Genomic DNA, 23,467 nt, shown 5'->3' with positions numbered 1-23,467 from the left:
GACAAAATATAGAAATGATGCCATGGATAAGTGACATATTGAGCCAAGGTGAAGAAGTTGATTTCAAAATGAAGAAACTTATGCCACATACATGATGAAGATATTTAGCTAGTTTAAACGTATACAGATGCAAGTAACTGCAAGAGGCAAAGCTTGCTTATGCTAAATAGTTGACAGATTGCGGCAAGTGCCAACGTTTACAATTATATACCTCAAGAAGAACTTTATGTATGAATGCAAGTCCACTACGTATATGAGAAGAATTGAACAAAGGTTACAAAATCCTCAAATGGAGTGTATCGCAGCAAGAAAATCGAGAATCAAGACAGAGCAAAACTCAGCTAAAGGATGACCATACCAAGAAGCCAAGGTCTTACCTGACTGGAATAGGCCGACATTGGATACCATTAAGGAGAAGAGAACAGATTATCCTGTTCAGAAAGGTCAAGATAAGCCACAGATGTCAGAGAACTGGCAGAATAAAATCAAATATATGAAACAACACAGAGAAAAGCCAATTTCAGGGTGTCCAGTCACGTGACTAAGGCAGGCTGGAAGGGTGAAACTTTCACACCTATGCATAAATCCCTGCCATAACCCATACTCCTTAAAAGTTCTGTAAGTAATTTCAATCCAGCACTCCAACTAAGTCAACGCCTAGTATGGGATGCCCAATGGAAACCCTTATTTATATATTTTATGTCAAAGTTCTTTTAATTCTGGATGATGTACCCTTATATAACGCCCCTCTCTTTGAATTCCCCCGGTCTCACTGAACCAAGAAATAGGTTTGTTTTGCAAATTAACAGATTTATTTGAAGAATTGAACAATATATATCACACTTTTATATAGAGGAATAATATCTGAATATCACACTTATGAATATGAACAATGATCAGCAATGGGTAATATTACAATATTGACACTCTCTTTAATCAAATAGGAGTAGGCATAGGAAGAATAATGTAGCAGAGAATACTTTGTATGGTTCAAGGAAATGCAATGATAGGAAAGAATGCAACACAGAATAAAACTTGATATAATTTCAATCAAAAGACAATATGATCACTCTTTCCCCCTGTTATTACCCACTCCCCCCTAATATGCAATATTTAGATATGGAATGAGGGCACACAGGTATCAGGAATAACAATCAACAATTCAGTTCAATCCCAATTCCCCCAGCAAGCTTAGAGAGAACAGGAATGATTGTAAACAGGTCAATTGCTTTTAAATGTGGTTTGAATTGAATGGGCAAAATGCTAAAAATGATTTTAATTTGCTAAATTTAATTCAGAACAAGTGAGGGTTGCTTTGGATAAGTTCAGGGAAACACTAGCAATGATTGTTGAATGGTTAGCAGATGGAAAACAAAATTCAGAAGTTGGAAACAAGAAATAGCTGTTTTTATATGGAGTGAAATTGAGCCAAATGCGAAATCACAGCAACTTTTCTGCGTGCGGGAAACGCGATTACGGAAAAAGTGTAAAGAAATGGTTCTTTTAAAAGCTGAGAATGTTAGCTTCCAAATGGCATTTAAAGACTTTTCAGAAACAGAGTCAAGATTCAAAAAAACCAAGATGGACTCATACTAAGGGGCTATGAAAGTGCAAGATACCCAACGGGACAATCACCAGAACAGGGCGCCTTCCGCTCTGATTGCTGTGCGCCAGGACACTTGACTTTCTTCGGAAAATATCAGCGCACAGATGATTATCGCTACAATTATCACAGACTATATAATGAGAAGAATTCAGGATGGACACAAGATTTTATAATGCAGTTCTGGATAGGTTGAAGTGGATTGAATAGGATTACTTTAAACAAAGAGATGACTATGGACAGTTCTAGACTAAATACTCACTCCTATGGCTTTGGAATGGAATGGGCACGTCAAAGATCTGGTCATGGGTTTGGCTGGGATTCTCTCGCCGCCGGACAGGTCTCAGGCACTGGGTTCTGCTCTCAGCAAGGCCCTCTGGTCTGCACCGCCTCTTGGACTGGATCTGACGGGTTGGTTCTGGGTACAGCTCTGCTCTATGGGTCTGGATCCTGGTTCTAGCACAAGGTTCTTAGCTAGAACAGCAAAACAGCTCAGCCAGGCTTTAGGAATTTGTGGTGCCCCTTGGAAGTTTAGGGATTAAAATCAGGTTTGCAAGATTTTTTAAAGGCCTGCTGAAAAGGGTTCAGCTTTTTGGATTAGGCCTCTGCTTCAGGGTTCTAGAGTCTGGTTCTAGAGTCTGGATCTGGAGTCTGGATCTTTCTGCAGGTTGCTTCACCAGGGGATCAGTTGATGAGTGAGAAAGTGTGTGTCTGGGGGTCATCAGCAGTCCGTATTTATCAATTTTCCAAAGTGGGTGGGGAGGCTGATTGTCTATGCCCAACCCTCTAAGGATCTGATTGGTCAGATAATTCCCTGTCCCCTGATTTGAGAAAGGAACTGTGTGTCATCATGTGTCAGAGTGATGTTGCCATTTACAATCCAGGGAAGAACCTCCCCTTTGCTTTTACTTCGAAAATCTATTTTTCCCAAAAAACATATTTCCCATATGCATAACTTGTTAATATTACATATACACATCACAGATTAATTAAGGTACGTCTCTGTTCAAGTCCCATGTTCCTATGAGTTTCGGTTCACAAATGACAGTTTTTTTTGTGCTTTTGGTGGGTTACACATTTTCGGATCTGTACAATTTTTACATATACATGCACAAACAATCTGGTCATACTTCTGTAATTGTTCACGTCCCTAGCACAACCACAATAGCCACAATATTAAAAATGTGTGTGGTTCAGTCTCAGAACATCGCACAGATTCCAGATTAGTTTTAAACTGTGAGCGAATTTTTCATTTTAATAATGTCTAAGTTTCATATTTTTGTCAGTTTGGTACAATATTCTAGAAGTATTTTCCTTAAACATATATTTAATACAATTTCAAATCCACATTTTCAGTCTGGCCCGCCTCCAAAGCTTGGCTGAGTCAGAGAGTCACATGGCCTCCTTCCTGCCAGGGCAGTTTTTATTGACGCCCCAAATTAGCATCTCCATTTAGCTCAAGGGAGCCCTTTGTCTGCACTCAGAGCAACAGGCCAGGGTGCCCCTCCCAGTTCCTTTTCACACCAGCCTGCCAGTTTCTTAGCAGAGCACAGGAGAACAGATTCCTTTGTTTAGTGAGGAGATGTTGAATGTGTTTGAAGCCCAGTGTGGGAAACTTTAACTTTTAAACCCAATGTCTGAAATTGACTTGTCTTAAAATATAACTTACATTTTTAACAAATACATCAACTGATTTCTTACTTCAAGCCTTTTTAGAATATAGTTTTGAATTGTATCCACCTCTTAGGCTTCTGGCAGCAAGTCTTTCTTTGGCATAGTTTGAGTTCAACGTACCATTTTACACATGACAGGTTTTAAATCACCGGCTTCTGACAGAGGTGAGTAACGGTACTAAACCCATTTTTGACAGATTTCTTCCAGCTCAACCATCCTCAAAAGTGGACTTTGTTCAGATAAAATATACTTCTGTGGACATTGTATTTATGTGGATTCTCGAAGTAGAATGATGTTCACCACCCAACAAGGAGGTTGGATCTTTTTGGGTGGTTTGTGGGCCATGATTTTTGCAAATTTGACAGCCAGGGAAAAACGGATTTTAAAAAACAGCTCTGTGTTTCTTTTGCAATGATTTTGCTCTGTGGGCAGCCAAATGATGGGTTTTGGCAGTGGTCTCCTGTGTTGCCACTGACATAGACAAAAGTGGATGGCGGCCTATTTTTCAGATTTTTACTGCACACTTTCTGGTGATTTTTAGCAAGCAGCATGCTTTCCGGCGGCCATTCTGATGTTTCTGCTGCAAGCAATGCACAGTAATGTTGCAGGGCCTGGACTAGTGGGTTGAAACATCCCACAAGCCCCCCTCTTGCGATTGGTGTTGATCAACCATCAATGGGAAGTCGCAAGACTGGGATGTCAGTTTCATTTCTTCTGATTCTACAAATAGCAAATTTCATCATCTTTTCCTCTGCCAGGGGTGGAATCGATTGGTTCTCCTCGCCAGTCCTGATGGGAGTATTGAGCGATACTCCAGGCCCCTCGGAACTTTGCTCCCGGTCTCCGGGTAGTTGTCCTTGGTTAGTCTCCATGGTCTCCAATCAACTATAGATTATCTCCTATGATGACAAAGCAAAAACATATTTGTAGGCATTTCTCCACCACTATTAATGTAGCGGGGTGGACACATACTTTTTGATAATCAGGACACATTTTTATTATTATATTTTATAGACTATATATGGAATATTTAGAGTTGGAATTTTATGGAGCTGGAGTGGCCCCCTCTGGGGTTCCAGAAGATTCCTCCAGTTGCTGCAGAGTGTGCCTAGGATGGCAACACTTTAGCTTATTAATATGGACCCACTTATCTTCCCCCTCTGCCAAACTGCCTTTGGGGATGCAGATCTTGTAGGCGACTGGTGAGATTTTTTCTACAATTTCAAAAGGACCCCTCCATGTAGGCAGAAATGTTTGCTGTTTGGCCTGGTTCCTTTGGAAATTGTATAAGTAGACCCGGACTCCGACATTATATTCCTTTTTGGTAGTCTTTAAGTCATAGTGGGTCTTCATGCTGTCTGCAGATCTCTCTAGATTTCGCTGAGCATAGGCACAAGCATGTTGAATGTGTTTTCTTAAATGTTCAACATACTCATGAGTTGTGGAGGCATTGATCAATGTCTGCTCTTGAGTTCTATAGAGCAGATGATGGGGAAGCACCATCCTGCATCCAGTCATCAACTCAAACGATGACATTTTAGTTGCAGATGAAGGGGTAGATCTGATGGCCATTAGGACAAGAGGTAATCGAATATTCCAACTTGACCCAGAATCTGCCACAAACTTTTTTAATATGCTCAGAATTGTTTGATTATATCTCTCTACTGCACCACTAGAGGCTGACCGGTAAGCAATATGTAGCTTGCTTTTGACCCCAAGTATCTCCCACATCTATGTCATTACTTGGCTGGTGAAATGGCTACCTCTCTCTGACTCGATCCTTTCGGGTAGTCCAAAATGCGAAAAGATGTGGTTGATCATTAGGGCAGCTGCTGTTTCTCCATTGCAGTTTGGGACCGGGAGACATTCCACTCATTTAGTAAACCAGCATGTCACGGTCAACATGTACTTGTTCCCCCTAGAGGAGCGAATCACGGGCTCAATAAAGTCGACTTGCAAATCGGACCAAGGCAATGTCATCCCCCTCTTTTGGAGAGGCGCACGGTGTGTGAGGGATGTTGGCTGAAATTGTGCACACACAAGACACCCCTTCAAGTATTGGTCGAGATCCTGCCCCATGTGTGGCCAGTATGCAACCTCTCTTAAGATTTCAAGTGTTGTATGAAACCCCCTATGACCGGCTGTGGCCGCATCATGGGCGTGACTTAACATCAGGCTTCGGAATGAGGTAGGAACCACCCACTGATCATGGCCAGCTAGGGATTTCCTTACCAACAAACCGTCTTGGATTTGGACCATTTTTGGACATTTCATCAACACTCTGAGGTCCTCTTTCCAAATGTAATCAGTATCCGTCAGGCGAAAGTTCTCAGGGTCCTCAATGTGTTGATAAAATTTACCAATTATTGGATCCCCTTTCTGAGCCGTAATCAAATCAACATCTGGGGTCTCCTTACTCCATTGTGCAGTTGAAAGACCATTGGGAGCATTTGTCTGGGACCTAGTGATAGCAGTGACCTGGATTTCCCCTAACAGGGACTCAATCTCTATTAGATCTCCTTGGATGGCCCTGGTTTTGGCCAGCTGATCAGCAAAGTAATTTCTAGTTTTGTCTGGCCCCTTTACTTTGGAATGACCCTTGATCTTTTTCCAGTAGATGGTCATCCCATTCGAGGTGACCAGATCATCAATATTTTGGATTAACTTCCCATGTTTCAAGGGTTTGTTATTAGCACATAGCATGCCTCTGGTTTTCCAATTAACCAGGTGCTCCACGAACCTGTTCCGTACATAATCCGAATCAGTGATTATGACCAGTTCGTGGAGTTGATGTTGGACAGCAGTGAGGATGGCTTGATGCACAGCCATCAACTCTGCCACTTGACTACTTCAGGGACCAATCTTGTACCCAGCGGAGGGTTCTGGGCTCTCATCCACCCATGCATTCCCTACGCCGGCCACAAGTTCTTTTTCCCCATTGTTGTCAACATGGTAAGAGCATCCATCCACATAGATAGTGGGCATTCCCTCACACTTGTCTTCTTCAAAGATTTTGTGTGGGGAATTAAGGTATGCCTCCATGTTGTCCTTGATTTTTAGACTTTTGTCCTCGAGACAGTTTTCTCTGGCACAACCATGAAAGTCAGCCAGACCTTGCGCGAGGGGACTCTTCTTGTTTTGCCCATATCTGACCTCCACAGGAAAGCCTTGCATTGACAGAATCCATGAAGTAATTCGGGAATGACTTCCATTTCCAGCCGGATTCTGTCACTTTGGAGATATTGCAGAGGCTGGTGTGGAGTCTCCACTATGATGTGTTCCCCCTGGATAAACGGGCGGTAATTCTTCAATGCCCACACCATTGCCAGGAGTGCCTTCTCGCAATCGTTGAATTTTTCCTCCACAGAGGATAAAGTTTTACTCGCATAGGAGATTACTTCATTGACCTTGTCATGCTTTTGGTATAATACTGCAGTCAAGCATGTATTTGAGAACCCTGTCTCCAAGAAGAACTCCTTATTTCTGACAGGGTAAGCTAGGAAAGACGCTTGTGAGAGGCTTCTTTTGAGTTGTCTTACTGCCTCGGATTGTTCCGACCCCACTCCCATTTGACCCCGCCTTCAAAAGATGATCAGGGATCTGGTGATCTCTACGTAGCCCTCAATGAACATCCTACTATAATTAGTCAGTCCAAGGAGGCTCCTTAGTTCCCGCAGAGTTGTGGGTTCTTTCAATTTCTGGAGTGCTTCCACTTTCTTTTTGTAGGGACAGATACCCTGAGGAGTAATCTCATGCCCCAAGAAATTTACACGGGTTCTACACCACTGTGCTTTTTGAAAGGAACATTTTGCTCCGGCAGCCCTCAACTGTGTCAGAACATAACAGATCTCCGCTATGTGTTCGTCCACAGTTGAGATTTTGATGAGGACATCATCTACATAAGCCAGGTTACCCCTTTCACCCAGGTCAAGCATGGCCTTATGTAGAAACATGTTGAATTAATTGCCGGAGTTGATGTATCCGAAGGGAGTCTGGGTTCATGTGTACTGCTGGCCCCCAAATGTAAAAGCCAGCTTGTATGGTCCTCCCTACTGACAGGTACAGTCCAGTATCCATTGGTCAGGTCAATTGCAGTGAATACCTGTGACCCCTGGATATGGGCCAGCCCTTGGTCAATGTAGGGAAGTGGCCATTGGGAAGTATGGACCCGTTTCTTGAGCTTCCTAAGGTCGGCGCAGAGTCTCCACTGGGAGTTTGGTTTCAATATCCCCAACACTGGATTATTGAAGGTGCTGTGGGCTGGACGGATTATCCCACGGGGCTCAAGGTTCTTAATTATTTCAGTAAGGGACTCCATTGATGCGAGAGGCAAGCGATATTGCCTAACAAACACTGGAATCATGCCACGGTCCGTGGGAATTATTGTTCTGTGGATGTCGGTGCAACCACAGTCAAATGAGTCCACCGCAAAGAGATCTTGAAAATCCAAGATAACTTGTTTCAACTTCTGCTTCTGCTCCAGAGTCTCACAGGCATAAGCTAGGTTGACTCTCTCTTCAACCATCTGCCTGAAGCCTGGAAAGACTTCTGGTTTCGCTATCTCAGCGGCCTCCTCCAGCTGGGTGGAGAAGTCCCTGGTCAAAGTGCTGATTTGGACTGTTGGCTTCAGGTGGGAAAGGAAGCCCTCATGGACCTGGAAAATCATCTCATCCCTCCTGAAGTCACAAGTCACATCTTCCTTACCATAAGGGCAGGAAGTGTACACCAGGCAGTTCCCCCCATGCCGGGTAACGATCCTGTCTAGTGTTGTGTTATCATCACTGTCACTGTCAAAACAGTCCTTGGGGATTGGTCCTAACAGTTCATTTCATAAATCAATGGAAAAATGTCGGTCATCACCGCCATTTCAATAATGGTGCCTGCGGCTAGAGTGATACTCTTTACGTCGCTGTTATCCTCCTCTATTGGAATGTTGTCATGTTCTATGTTGACTAATGGTGTTTGGTTTACCGCCAACCCTCGCTGTTGGAGAGAAGCATTTAGATGAATATAAGCATCAGGATTTTTCAATTTCTGTCCTCTGGTAACTTTCATTTCAAGGGAGAATTGTCGGGTCCTTTCTGGGATGGTGACTTCCTCTCCAATCTGAATTTCAACTGCATAAGAGAGCAATTGAGCTGACCTAAATGCTTTCTCTGGATCATCAAAGCCCATTGGATTATCCGCTAATCGGGACCAAGGTTTGAAGTTTATTAGGTCCAAACTATTTGCAAAGCGATTGAGAATGTCACAGCCTAAGTAAAAGGCGGAAGTGAGGTCTTGCACGACCCAACAATTATGAACTATGCTCTTGTTGCCTATGGAGATTTTGAGCATACACCTGCTTGGCAGGAGATGTTTGGAATTGGGTGTTTCCAGATCCATTTCCCATTTGTCTATCAGTTTGAATGTGGGAATGGCTGGATCTTTTGGGAGTTGGCGGAACCTGGCTTCGCTGATGAAGCTCTTACCGTTGTTCACACACACTCGGGCGAGAACGGAGTCCTTCCCTTCATTTAACTGAACAGGGATGAACAACTGCTCTCCAAATTGCTGAATATCAGCCAGGCTCTGAGCTGATTTCACATCTTTCTGAACTTTAGGAGTGGGAATGTCTGATTGGTGAAGAATTTCAGAGTGTTCCCTTCCAGTGTGGAATGCCTCCTTAAACTGGAAGGAAGGTTGATTTTCAGAAATAGAGAGGACCCCCCATCACCAGTATGCTGTCCTACTGCTATTACTGTCACGTCTGGAATTTGGTTGTTCTGGAAGTGAAATTCTACTTGGTCTTATTTTTGTTCAACCATGTGGCATGTGCCGTTTAAACTAACATGGTTGATGCTCTGTTTCAATTTTATTGGTCGGCTAGTCTGGGTCCAGAGGACCTTGTTTACACAGTCTATTAGGAGTGACAACCTTCTCAGGAGGTCATTCCCTAGTAAACAAGGGGTGCCCTCTGGAGTCACAACTATGACCGGGTGCTTCACCTTGTGTCGCCCAATTTTAATGTCCAAATCCGCAATCCCCTCGACGGGAATTTCCTTCTTGTCAAAGTTCTGAAGTTGTCCAGAAAGAGAGGTGAGAGGAATTTGATAATTCTCCCCCTTCCTGAATTCAGTTCATCAAAGGCCTTTTTGGACAGAAGGATAGCTTGGGATCCAGTGTCCACCAGTGTCAAAATTGTACCCTGCCCCTGTATTTGTACCGGGGCATAGTATCTTCCCTCCTTCTCCTCAAGGGGACACGGATAATGTAGATTTTTGGACAACTGGTGGTTGAGATTTTTAGTTTTGGACACTGAGATAGAAGAGATTTGGCCAGAATTCTGTGGGGAGTCTTGGGAATCTGAAAGAAAAAAGTGGCAACTAGATATGGGAGGAGCTTTGAGCTCCCCTGGATCTGGTTCTGGGCCGCCCCCTCTTTTTGGAGGCAGTCTCCAGGATGGGTTTGAACCAGGGGATGTTGATGCTGTTGGTTCTGGGATTGGATGATGGGCGGCGCTAGCTCAGTCCCCACATCTACCCAGTCTGGATTTGAATCTTTAGGTACCCATTTTTCTTTGGGAGGAGTTCACCCATCTCTGAAGGAGAAGATCCTTTTCCCATGATCTTCTGAGGATCCCTCTCCTTCAAATTGGAAGACTCGTACCTCCTCCACAAAGTGGGTCTTTTTGGATCCTTTGTTTCTCCTACCCCCCCTCCGCTCCTTGGGTGGCAGGCTTTCAGGGGCAGGAGATTTTGTTTCCGGTTCCTGGGTTTCAAGGGGCTTCTTACAAGTGGGGAAGGAAGCTTCCTCCAAGGCTTCACACCCCCCTTCCCCTTGTGCCTCCTCCCTGGGAACTGGTGGGTTGTCGGGGTGCTGCCCCCGTCATTGTTCTGGAGACACCAGGTCCAGAGTTTGGGGTATTCTGTGCCAGCATGCCCATCTGAGTGTTCTGTTGAGCCCTCAGCATGCGACCCAGATCCTGTGCCATATTTTGGACCTGGCGCTCCAGCTGTGAAACCCGCTCAGGCTGATACGGGGTTCTCATTTCTCCCCTGGACTGATTCCGGGAAGGTTAGCTATACCTTCTCTGGTAATACCCCGGGTTGGAAAGATTTGGGTAGCCCTCCACTCTTGGCCTCCCCTCTTCTGGATTAGGTTGTCAGGGCTCAGGAGATTGGGGGAAAGAAGGATGGATGATTTTGTGGTTGAAAGTTTTGTGGATACCTGGGGAAGAAGTTCTGTCCAGGATTTGGGGAGTGTCTGCCCTCCTGGGGGGAAGTTAGGGGGGAAGTTCCCTGGGTTAGGTTCCTGGTTGGATCCCCCTCCTTGGGCTGGAGGAGTCTACACATAACCCAGGATGGGTCTGTTCCCCTTGTTGCGGGGACCAACATAGTCAGGGGAGCGAGGGATCCCATTTGGTGGACTACTTCCTTGGCTCCCTGTCTGTGACTGGCCCGAGGGCCTTCTGGGCTTGGGATTATTCTGTTGTGTGTTTTTAGGCCCCCCATCTCCAAATCTAAAATGGGGGCAACCTGTACCTCTGCCACCTTAGCAGCAGCAGGGAGGTTGGTTGTTTTGGGGCTTTTTTGAGTATTCTTGTTGTCTATGGGCTTTTGCACCTCATAGATCCGGGTGGCCTGTTCAATGACCCATTCTAGTGATCTTTTCTCATGAAAATCTCTCACTTGCTGGGTCATGATGTACTTTGGTAGAGCGTGGAAAAAAGTATTAACAAATTCTCTCCTGTCTGTGTGCACCCTTCTGGTAGTCTGCGCAAAGGCACGCTTTAACTCCTGCACAAATTCTTGGGGGGGCCTGATTCTCCCCACATTGCAAGTTGTAGGCTGCCTTGCGAGCCTCTTGCGGATTTCTGTGTACAGAAAAATGCTTCAAGATGGCCGCCCTATAGGTGGACCATGTAGAATGATTTTGGTCCTCCAGCCCCGTAAAGAAACTGGAGTATTCTGGTGAGAATGTCCATTTCACATACTGAATGCAGCTACTACTGTCTTTCAAATGGAAAGTTTCCATCATCTGCTCAAAGAGCTCCAAGTGCTCCCAAACAGAATACTTAGCGTTCTTATGATAAGGCGTGATGACGCTCCGTATTGCCTTGATCTGCTTTAAGGGGTCCTTAAGCGAGACCCTTTTTGCCTTATTGGCCTTCTTGGTTCGGGTAAGCCTGGTCCATTCATCCTCTGACTCAGAGGTGCTGCTCCCAGGGGTGCCTGTCTGGTCTTCTAGGTTCTCCCGGATTCTGGGAATGGCTGGAAGAATGTGGGGACCTAGTCTCCTGTGTCCTGGGGTACTCAGAGGAGTCTTCTGATTCCTCCTTGCTCCCAGGATTTGATGGGTACCCCTCCACTGTCCTAGCTGGGCAGAGGTTTTCAGGATGCCCTTAGTGGGCTTACTCTCCTGGAGTTCCCCACTAAATTTCACTGTACTTGGGTACCCATACCCAAATGCCCGCCCATCCATTCCTGCGAGGTGCTGGTCTATGAGCCCCATACTTCTGACTGGATAATAATCTGCCATCCCCGTGGCCCTGGGCTCATGTGCACCAGTGGGCATGGGGGTGGCAGAGTCCAGGGACTGGGAGAGATGAAGGCCTCTGGTACTAGGGTTCCTGAGGTTATGCTCAGGTGTTTCCCTTTCCCAGCAAACCTCATCTCTATCATCTCCTGCTCCCTGTTGCCGTGCAAGAAACTGAGCTTTCGGTTCCTCAATCAAGGCCTTACTAGTCTCTATCAGTCTCTCTTGCATGCCTACATGCCTGCGGAGCTGGTCATTATTCTCCCAGAGAGCCTCATTTTCTCTTTGTGCTTCCTGCGTTGCCTTTGAGTACTGGGCCAGTCTTTGCTGCAGGAGGGTTACCTCCTGAGTCCCGTCCCTACTGGCCTGCTCCTTTCTTGCCAGAGCATCTTCCACCCTCCTGGTGTGCTCTAACAATCTATCATGCTCTTTTTGGAGGTCACCTAGTCCCTGGAGGGCCAGGTGATTTTCTTCCAGTTTCCCTTTTAAGTGACAGACTTCCTGGCCTAAGGTTCCTGAGCAAGAGCCTGCCTCTGTACTGCGAGGTCATCCCTCTGTCTTTGAAGGGCACCAGCTTTCTGGCGCTCTTCATCAAACTCTGCCTGGGTGTCCAGGTCTTTCAGAATTGCTTTGTTGCTCTCTGCCTTCTCTCTATCTAGGTGGCTTTGCAGGGTGACTAACTGCTCTGCGCATGCCCTGTTGAAATTTCAGTTGTTGCTCCAGCTTTTTCTGGCTCTGCAGTAGAGAGTGCAAACCTTCTTAGTACTCCTTCTGCAAGGCCAAAATTCTGGTATCCTGGTCTGCCTTTTCCTGTTGCAGGATACCCATATCCTCTTTTGTTTTAACTATATACTGCCTGCTTTCATTTTCTGACTCATGGCTCCTCTGCAGCCTCTGCTCAGAAGAGTCCAGATCAGATTGGGCCTTTTCTAATGCCATTAGTTGCCTGCTTGCCAGATCTTGGCCTTCAGCATATTTGTCCTGTATGGCTCCCATAGATAAATATAAATATGCCACTATCTTGGCAATCTTATTTTGCTCATTCTTGGCCGTAGGGGCCATATATAGTTCACTCAGGGCCACATGTAAGGGACCCTGATCTCTCCAGAAATCTAACCCAGTTGCAGTGATCTGTTGTGTGATTGCCTGCAACCAGACATTCTGGTCCTGCTCAGTCCATTCACCTCTCACAAATAACTTATGTAAAAGGTGTTCTCTAGCTATCTTGATGTCTACCAATGTCGCCATTTTGGAAATACTGATTTCCTTCATGACTTACAGAAGTTTTTTTAATTTTATTTTGCAAAACAGACCGTTTCCTTAGTGTGTTCCCTTTTGAGCGGTGCTTTTACAGTGTAACACAGCGTAGAAGACCAACAGGATTTATGTATCCTGTCAGTTAGCGCACTGTATCAAGCTGCACAAGTGATAGTTCTAATCCAGAAATCCCGGCCACGAGCCCCCAATCTGTAAGTGATTTCAATCAAGCACTCCAACTAAGTCAATGCCTAGTATGGGATGCCCAATGGAAACCCTTATTTATATATTTTTATGTCAAAGTTCTTTTAATTCTGGATGATGTACCCTGTTATAATGCCCCTCTCTTTGAATTCCCCCGGTCTCACTGAACCAAGAAATAGGTTTGTTATGCAAATTAAAATATTTATTTGAAGAATTGAACAATATATATCACACTTTTATATAGAGGAATAATATCTGAATATCACACTTATGAATATGAACAATGATCAGCAATGGGTAATATTACAATATCGACACTCTCTTTAATCAATTACGAGTAGGCATAGGAAGAAGAATGTAGCAGAGAATACTTTGTATAGTTCAAGGAAATGCAATGATAGGAAAGAATGCAACACAGAATAAGACTTGATATAATTTCAATCAAAAGACAATATGATCACTCTTTCCCCCTGTTATTACTCACTCTCCCCTAATAATCAATATGTAGATATGGAATGAGGGCACACAGGTATCAGGAATAACAATCAACAATGCAGTTCAATCCCAATTCCCCCAGCAAGCTTAGAGAGAACAGGAATGATTTTAAACAGGTCAATTGCGTTTAAATGTGGTTTGAATTGAATGGGCAAAATGCTAAAAATGATTTTAATTCGCTAAATTGAATTCAGAACAAGTTAGGGTTACTTTGGATAAGCTCAGGGAATCAATAGCAATGATTGTTGAATGGTTAGCAGATGGAAAATGAAATTCAGAAGTTTAAAACAAGAAATAGCTGTTTTTTATATGGAGTGAAATTGAGCCAAATGTGAAATCGCTGCAACTTTTCTGTGTGCGGGAATAGCGATTATGGACAAACTATAAGGAATGTGGTTTTAGGTTGGTTTTAAAGCTGAGGATGTTAGCTTCGAAATGACATTTAAATTTCCATTTCTAGGACGTACGGTTCAAAAGTTACAGCGGTTTTTGTGAAGGTAGATTTTTCAGAAACAGAGTCAAGATTCAAAATGAAAGATGTGCTTAAAAGATTAGGAACCAAGATGGACTTATACTAAGGGGCTATGAAAGTGCAAGATACCCAACGGGACAACCACCAGAACACGATGCCTTCCGCTCTGATTGCTGTGCGCCAGGACACTTGACTTTCTTCAGAAAATATCAGCGCACAGATGATTATCACTACAATTATCACAGACTATATAATGAGAAGAATTCAGGATGGGCACAATATTCTATAATGCAGTTCTGGATAGGTTGAAATGGATTGAATAGGATTATTTTAAACTAAGAGATGACTATGGACAGTTCTAGACTAAATACTCACTCCTATGGATTTGGAATGGAATGGGCCCATTAAAGATCTGGTCAAGGGTTTGGCTGGGATTCTCTCATCAATGGACAGGTCTCAGGCACTGGGTTCTGCTCTCAGCAAGGCCCACTGGTCTGCACAGCCTCTTGGACTGGATCTGACGGGTTGGTTCTGGGTGCAACTCTGCTCTATGGGTCTGGATCTTGGTTCTAGCACGGGGTCCTTAGCTAGAACAGCAAAACAGATCAGCCAGGTTGTTGGATTTTGTGGTGCCCCTTGGAAGTTTAGAGGTTTGCAAGATTGTTTAAAGGCCTACTGAAAAGGTTTCAGCTTTTTGGATTAGGCCTCTGCTTCAGGGTTCTAGAGTCTGGTTCTAGAGTCTGCATCTGGAGTCTGGATCTTCCTGCAGGGTGCTTCGCCAGGGGATCAGTTGATGAGTGAGAAGTGTGTGTCTGTGGGTCCTCAACAGTCCCTATTTATCCATTTTCCAAAGTGGGTGGGGAGGCTGATTGTCTATGCCAAACCCTCTAAGTATCTGGTAGGTCAGAGAATTCCCTGTCGCCTGATTTCAGAAAGGAACTGTGTGTCATCATGTGTCAGAGTGATGCTGCCATTTACAATCCAGGGAAGAACCTCCCCTTTGCTTTTACTTCGAAAATCTATTTTCCCAAAAAACATATTTCCCATATGCACAACGTGTTAATATTACATATACACATCACAGATTAATTAAGGCACGTCTCTGTTCAAGTCCCATGTTCTTACGAGTTTTGGTTCACAAATGACAGTTTTTTTGTGCTTTTGGTGGGTTACACATTTTCGGATCTGTACAATTTTTACATATACATGCACATACCATCTGGTCATACTTCTGTAATTTTTCATGTTCCTAGCACAACCACAATAGACACAATATTAAAAACGTTTGTGGTTCAGTCTCAGAACATCGCACAGATTCCAGATTAGTTTTAAACTGTGAGCAAATTTTTCATTTTAATAATCTCTAAATTTCATATTTTTGTCAGTTTGGTGCAATATTTTAGAAGTATTTTCCTTAAACATATATTGAATCCAATTTCAAATCCACATTTTCAGTCTGGCCCGCCTCCAAAGCTTGGCTGAGTCAGAGAGTCACATGGCCTCCTTCGTGCCAGGGCAGTTTCTATTGACGCCCCAAATTAGCATCTCCATTCAACTCAAGGGAGCCCTTTGTCGGCACTCAGAGCAACAGGCCAGGGTGCCCCTCCCAGTTCCTTTTCACACCAGCCTGCCAGTTTCTTAGCAGAGCACAGCAGAACAGATTCCTTTGTTTAGGGAAGAGGTGTGGAATGTGTTTGAAGCCCAGTGTGGAAACTTTAACTTTTAAACCCAATGTCTGAAATTGACTTGTCTTAAAATATAACTTACATTTTGAACAAATACATCAACTGATTTCTTAATTCAAGCCTTTTTAGAATATAGTTTTGAATTGTGTCCAACTCTAAGGCTTCTGACCGCAAGTCTTTCTTTGGCATAGTTTGAGTTCAATGTACCATACACATAACAGGTTTTAAATCACTGGCTTCTGACAGAGGTGAGTAACGGTACTACACCCATTTTTGACAGATTTCTTCCAGCTCAACCATCCTCAAAAGTGGACTTTGTTCAGATAATATATACTTCTGTGGACATTGTATTTATGTGGATTATCAAATTAGAATGATGTTCACCACCAAACATGGAGGTTGGATCTCTTTGGGTGGTTTCTGAACCATGATTTTTGCAAATTTGACAGTCAGGGAAAAACTGATTTTTAAAACAACAGTAATTGACACATGACCACTGAGGTGATGATTGATTGTAACATAATTGGTGGGAAAATGTGGCGCAGACAAGTTTATCTGCACCTGGATGTTCTTTCTGCATGCTTCTAGGCATAGGTGGAAAAAATTAGTGGGGTTGATGCCAACCCAATTTTAGTGGACCATGTAATCTAGGATCCTGTAGTGAGTAGAGCCAATGGGACGTCGTACTTTTAGTGACGTTCATAGTGGCCATTGTGAAGGGATGGCTTAGTTGCCCCACCTGACATTGATTATCCAATCCCCTCTCTCCATTAGCATATACAGATATAGTACCTATGTTAAGTTACCTTCCTATAAAAAATCACATTGCATGTTAGGTTTTTAAGGTTGCCACGTAGAATTATGTTAGTATATGCACAGGTTGTACATCAGCAATTATGAGTTTTTGCTATAAATATTGTGTTTTTTCTAGAATTAAAGAAAGCAAGAAGATCAAGCAATTGCTGATGTTCATTGTACTCCCCATTTTATCACTTTGCCAAACTATTGAGTTGTCTTAATAATTTGATGCATGAGTATCTGCATCCCCATCTATCTCAAGGGTACTGCTACTCATCTTAAAGGGCTGTTTGGAGATCATCCAGATCAGCAGCACCTTCCATTGCTATCAGCATCATTCAATACCATGGCATTTGGCATCATCTCTTCCAGCCGGTAGTCTGGTAGTGAGTTAAAGTGAGTGTGAAGGTGTACTGTGCTTTCATGTTTGGCTTGTAATATTGTGCCTAGTTCACATTATTTGTTTACATACCACACTAAATGTTTCATAAAAGGAAGAGAAATAGTGCACTTTAAAGCACCTACAGCTCCAATACATTGTTCAATACCAGATGCACTTGAAAGAAAAAATTGTCAAGGAGCATAATTATAATTAGTTATTTATAACACACGTAATACCCAGAGGTTTCTAATTGCGGACCTGGGGATCAAACTTGTGTTTCTCTGCATGGTCTTGCTTGCAAGGCAAGCGTATTGCCCTGAGTTATCCTCCCTATGCAATTATTATACAAATGAAAGAAAAACAGATTTTCTTCAAAAGTAAATACATTAGAAGGATGCAATTGTAAAGGAGGTTTGGCTACCACGTAGGCCTTCTCTCTGAAGGACAACATATGTTTTGGTTCTTTGTAAGTTTGCAAATGCCCTAATAGTACATTTACACTTTGTGACTCCCATAATGTCCAGTGCTACAAGCGCTTAACACAATCTAAGGCCAAGCCAAGGCCATTTGCTTTCATGTGACCTGCTTTAAAGAGAGAGAACCTTGCTTTATGAAACATCTAACCCGCTTTTAATCAAGCAATAACTTGCTTCTTATTGTGACACTCCAAACTAGCAATCCAAACAGTGAATACAAGTTGGATCAATATTTCAATATCGCAGGACTCTCATTAATGCATAGTGGCCAATTGTATTCAATTTCAGAGTAAAATGTCTCGCCCACACCATGATTACTTTCATACGTATTATATACATATCTTAGGGTTGGGGCATTGAATCATGCTACAGGGTTTGTACAACATTGTATCAAGTTGTAATCAATTCTACCATGGCTCCGTGGGCAATAAAATGTATATTACAATCCCGCAAGCACATATAACCTGGTAGCTTACACATGGACTTGATTTAGAAGGGTCTGACCATCAATTTGCTGGCATCTTATCGGTATCTAAAAAAAAGTATTTCTAAAAAATACTACATTCAAGTTGGAACCACATTTCAATATCAGAGGATTCTCCTTGCAAATGACAGGTTCAGAGCTGTGCATAGTGCTCAGTTTAGAAACACCCACAATGCAACATCTGAAGAAAATTAGGAAGTGCCTAGGTCACTGCACCATGCGATTTTAATGTTAACTTCTCAGAACACTACATAGCAGCCAGTTTTCTTGCCTGAAGCACTTGACATACAGCACTCATTGGATTAAACAAGTATCACAGATATTGTTGGCATCTCTACAATAGTCATCAATCAGCACAAGGCATTTTATTAATGATTTCTAAGCATCAGAGGACACAAATCTTAATTAATAAATCAAGTGATGTGTACTGTTGTCTGTTAATAACATGCACAATGCAACAAATCAAGCACAAGCCAATGTGCTTGTCGAAATCCACTGCAGCATTGCCGACTTTGAGTGTTTTAGAGGTTTGTAAAAAATGAATAAAATATGTGTATATTTTGGTAAAATCAGTGTCTTTACATTTGTTTAAAAAAAAGATGTAACATCTCCACCTGTGAGATAATGAGAATGACCACACTGATACTATAACCAGTGAGCAAATGACATTCAACCATTGACACTTTTCTGGTTAGAGGGAAAGAAGGTGACACCTGAGAGAGCTGAGGCAATTATGAAGACTGTAAAACCTCATACAATAAAAGAGATGCAAAAGTTTTTGGGACTATGTAATTACGTTAGTGCCTGGGTGTTTGACTACAGTTCAGACACAAGACCCCTTTTCTCAGGCTTTAAAAAAGACACAGGTAAACAAGGAGAACATAGAATGGACTGTGGTGATGGAGGAAAGGTTTGAAGAGTTGAAGAAAGCAATTTGTAAAGCTCCTGCTTTAGGAATTCCCAATTATGCTGAGGAGTTGTTCTTATTTTCACACACGAATGGGACAGTCATGAGAGCCGTGCTGACACAGATGACCACATTGGGGTACAAGCTTCTCGTTTATTATAGTGGGATGTTAGATCCAGTCATGAAAGGACACTTTCCTTGCATACAGTTATTGGCAGCCACTGTGTTCGCAATCGAGAAATCTACAAGTATAGTAATGGGCTGCTCTATGATGCTGTTTGTAGAACATGCTTTGTTTGCTATTTTAGAGAAACCCAAAGGTGCATTGACATCCCAGAGAGCTTTTGAACACAGCAATTAAAATTATCAGATGGAAAATAGTGAATCCTGACACGTTTATAGCTGAGCCAGTAACAGAGAGTGACCACGTGCATGATAGTGCAAACTACATTGAATTTTATGATGATATTCCTTGCATCAAAGAGAACGCATTGCCAGCCGGGCACATTTTCCTTATTCATGCTTCTTCCAAATTTGATCAAATTCGTGAAGAAAGACATTCTGGCGCAGTTGGAGTAAGGCATAGAGCAAATGGTGAGTTTGAGTTTGTAGCAAGTGCAAGACTACCGTCTCATTTTTCAGCGCAAGCAGCAGAATTGTAGCACTTATTGTCGGGCTCGAGAATCATGAAGGGCAGAAAGGGACAGTGTACAGTGACTCCGCCTATGTGACATCAACCATACATGCAGGGCTAGCACGTTGAAACCCAGTAGCCATGGCGGTCATTAAATGCACCACTCACACTAAGCATACAGATTGAATTTCTTACGGGAATAAAGCTGCAGATGCAGAAGCCACAAGAGTTGCTTATTCACCAGACATCTCAAATTTTGATGCTCCAGATGTCAAAGATAAAGTGGTCATGGTTATGGTAGTGAAAGAAGGATTTAATCAATTACCAAAAACCCAATTAATGGACATTAAAGGCAGTGCATTGCAGGAAGTGCAGGAATTATGGAAGCGAAGGGGGTGTTCTATGTCCCCCCTTAAATATTATGGCAACAGGACAGCACTGGAAAGCTGTTGATGCTAGTAGCATTGTTAAAGGTAGCTATTGAAAAGCTGCACAATCCTGCACATGCAACTAGGGACGGTCTTGCTGAAACAATTACGGAAGAGTGGTTTATTCCAAATTTGTTAGAACACATTGCATTTGATGTAGTAAACTGCATCGTATGTCAATGCTTAATGCTGGGCATACACTGCGAACAATTAAATGAGTCATTCTTTGACCAAATGGTCAACATAGTCAAATGTACATATTGACTATGTTGATACAAGTGTGTAGTGGATACAGGTATTTGATAGTGGTGGTGTGTCCCTTCTCCAGATGGATCGAAACAGGTCTGTGAACACTCCCTGACGCCACTTGCGCAGCAACGTTTTTAGTATGTGAAGTCTTTTCAAGATGGGAAGTGTGTTAAGTGCTGAGATCCAATAATGGGCCACATTTTGTCAATGACGTATTTGAACAGATAGGACTATTATTTAATGTTAAGCACACATTTTCTTCTGCTTATCAAACGCAAGCTAACAGAATATGAGAGAGACTCAATAGCCTCCTTAAAGGAAGGATTTCCAAGCTCAAGCTACCGTTGAAAAAGGGATGGCTATGTTGCCTGCCCTTAACTTTATATGCCCTAAGGAATCAGCCTGGTTTGGACCATTACCTCACACCCCATGAGTTAGTGTCAGGAAAGGGAATGAGAACGCCTTTGACTCCTCCATCAAAGAGTCGAAATGAGACCCATAGTGCAGCAACAATGTTAGGAAATGAGTAATGTGATTATTTGACATGTACGACCACTAGCATCTCTCTCAATTCAGATCAACTCAAGTGCCAGGGGGCTCGGTCTCAGAACACAGATGAAAACCATTCAGCAATAAGATCAAATTAACTATTATTGGCACCAAGACATTTTGTTGGTGACACTGTGCTGATTAAAAACTTCAGTAGGATGTGGCACAAGCCAAGGTTCAGTGGTCCTTTCATTGTTGAAAATGTGACTCCCTCAGCAGTAAAGGTCCAAGGCAGGCAACCATGGATCCACCTAAATGACGTCAAGATATATGCCGGTGAGACTGCAGCACCCCCAGCTATCGATCCAGAAGCAAGACAAGAAGAAGAATTTCTGCGTCTGCAGACTTGATCAATGACAGAGAAGAAGGACGATAAGGATAATATCTGATAAATGCAGATTTGCATTTGGACTTTGACTCCCCTTTGATACTCTATTGATATTATACCAGGCATGGAAGTCTTTGCTAGAGTCACAGGAATCTTTGAAAATAAACTTTAGAAAATAACATTGATATATCAAAAAAATGCCTGATCTAGAATTTGAGTTTGACAATTGGAAACACGAGCAGTACCTAGATTTGTTCCTTACTACATACCTGTTTCATTGAATATATGGTCTTGTCATACATATATGCTCACAGACTTGTAATTGCTGTTTTTGTGTTTATCATTTGAGTTTATCCTGCTCTTGTTAGAAGAGATGTTAACATGCACACTTTTTAACATTATCCTAAGAATGGCCCTGTTGTTAGAAGGCTGCTCGTAGCAATAGTCAAGGAATTATGGCAGCTGCCAGACCTATTGCAGTTGCCAGAGTAAAAGTGGTTTCCCTTCCTCAAAAATATTAAATTATCGATGAGGAATGTTGAAGCTGGCATGATTTCAGGGAATGATCAATCCCAAGAAACACCAGAATGGCACAAGTGGTGGGGATTAATAGGTTGGTTTGTGATATACATATGCACAATTATGCTCTGTGTCTTTTTGTTTCTTCTGATTTTCTTTTTTTGTCTCATTAATCCAACTAAGACATATATCCCTTTGATTCTCCCCACTCCAGGAACTCTTGTAGATGCACCCATTATTGATGAGCCAAAGCACCTTGTCTTGTCTCACCAGCATAAGGCTGCTTTAGAGTTGTTTCCATGGGCTGCAAATATTCTGTTAGGATGTAACAGAAGGAGTGCAGAGGAAGATAATGATGGAATAAACACTTATCTAGATATTAAAGCACACTTGGGTAATAACATGTGGTACCAGCAACTGGGAAAATGTGGGAGAGAGAACATATAAGGAGAGTTGCTACGTCTGCGCTCTCATACCTTATGCCATGGGAACTTCCAAATTATTAATAGCTACAGAAGTACCAATGAAAAAAGCACATTGCCTAAGGCATCTCACACTCTGCCAGACAAGAAGACAGTTCCAGGGTCGAACAGCATCCCTAGTGTGGATGAATAAAGCAATGAATCAAAGAGAAGATAATTATGTGCAAGATTTGAAACAAGAGAGAAGCCAGAAAAAAGGCATCAAGTAATAAGATACAAATAGCCTGGAATGAGCGGAGCAGGAATCAGGGTAGAAGAAAACAAGATGTTGAATTGCCAATGCAAGGATAAAGAAGAAATATGGATATGTTGGGAAAAAGGCCAGCTACAAATTAAAGGACCAGTGCTCACTCGAAAAGGGTGGGCTGAAGGATTGTTTGTATGCAAAGCAGCAGCGATAACCGGACAGTGGGAAGAAGGTGTGTTAACTGCACAGAAAGAATGCAAAGATCTATGGCCAAAAATTACCAAGTTGTTGACATGGGTCGACGATAACGGAGGACCATTGGAGATAATAACTCTAAAGAGTGCTTCCTTATATTTCAGAAATAATGGTCCGAGGAAAGTTGGAGAGAATCACCAGTGTGGCTGAATTCTTGATGTACCAGGCATGAAGGATTTAACAGTTGTTTTAATAGACCACTATTGGGCTTGTGGGTCTAGAGCCTACACGAAGCTGCCCAAAGACTGGGGAGGGATGTGCGCTATATTGCCTATTCATGTTCCAGCATTATTGAATCCTATTAGTGACCCGAATGTTGGAGAGTTTCCAAAAGCAGATCCCCATTTGAGGAGGAAAAGATCAGTCAAATGTCTAAACTGGACAAAGAGGTAGAATTGCTTTTCAAGTAAATCAATAGAAGCTTTTAATGCTATTCTGTTTGAGCTCAGGTTGTTGAGCCAGAATTCAGCAATATTCATGACTATCTTCATGGCAGGAATCCTGACAATGGCCAATGCAAAGTGGTTGCAAATCACTCCCTGGGAGCTCCTGCAAACAATAAACACTACCATAAAGGGATGCAATGCTATCAAAGAAGAATTGAGGGCCATAAAACTGATGACACTCCAGAACAGATATGTGCTTGATATGATCACAGTGATCGATGTAGGAGTGTGTGCCAACATTGGGGAATTGTGTTGCACATTCATACCTTCTCATGATGATGAGAATGGCACCTTGACAGAGGCCATAACTTTACTGACAAAACTGCATGATCAGATGGAAGATGAGATGTAAGATATTGCAGATGACAATTGGTTCGTGTCTATCTTGTCATGGGTTCCACAATGAATGGTAAACATCTTCAAGTTCCTTGGAGCA

This window comes from Ambystoma mexicanum, chromosome 5p, assembly GCF_040938575.1.
Source record: "Ambystoma mexicanum isolate Mex_15411 chromosome 5p, UKY_AmexF1_1, whole genome shotgun sequence".
Taxonomy (NCBI): Eukaryota; Metazoa; Chordata; class Amphibia; order Caudata; family Ambystomatidae; genus Ambystoma; species Ambystoma mexicanum.
The sequence above is the reverse complement of the archived record's forward strand: the minus strand, read 5'-3'. Positions refer to the sequence as shown.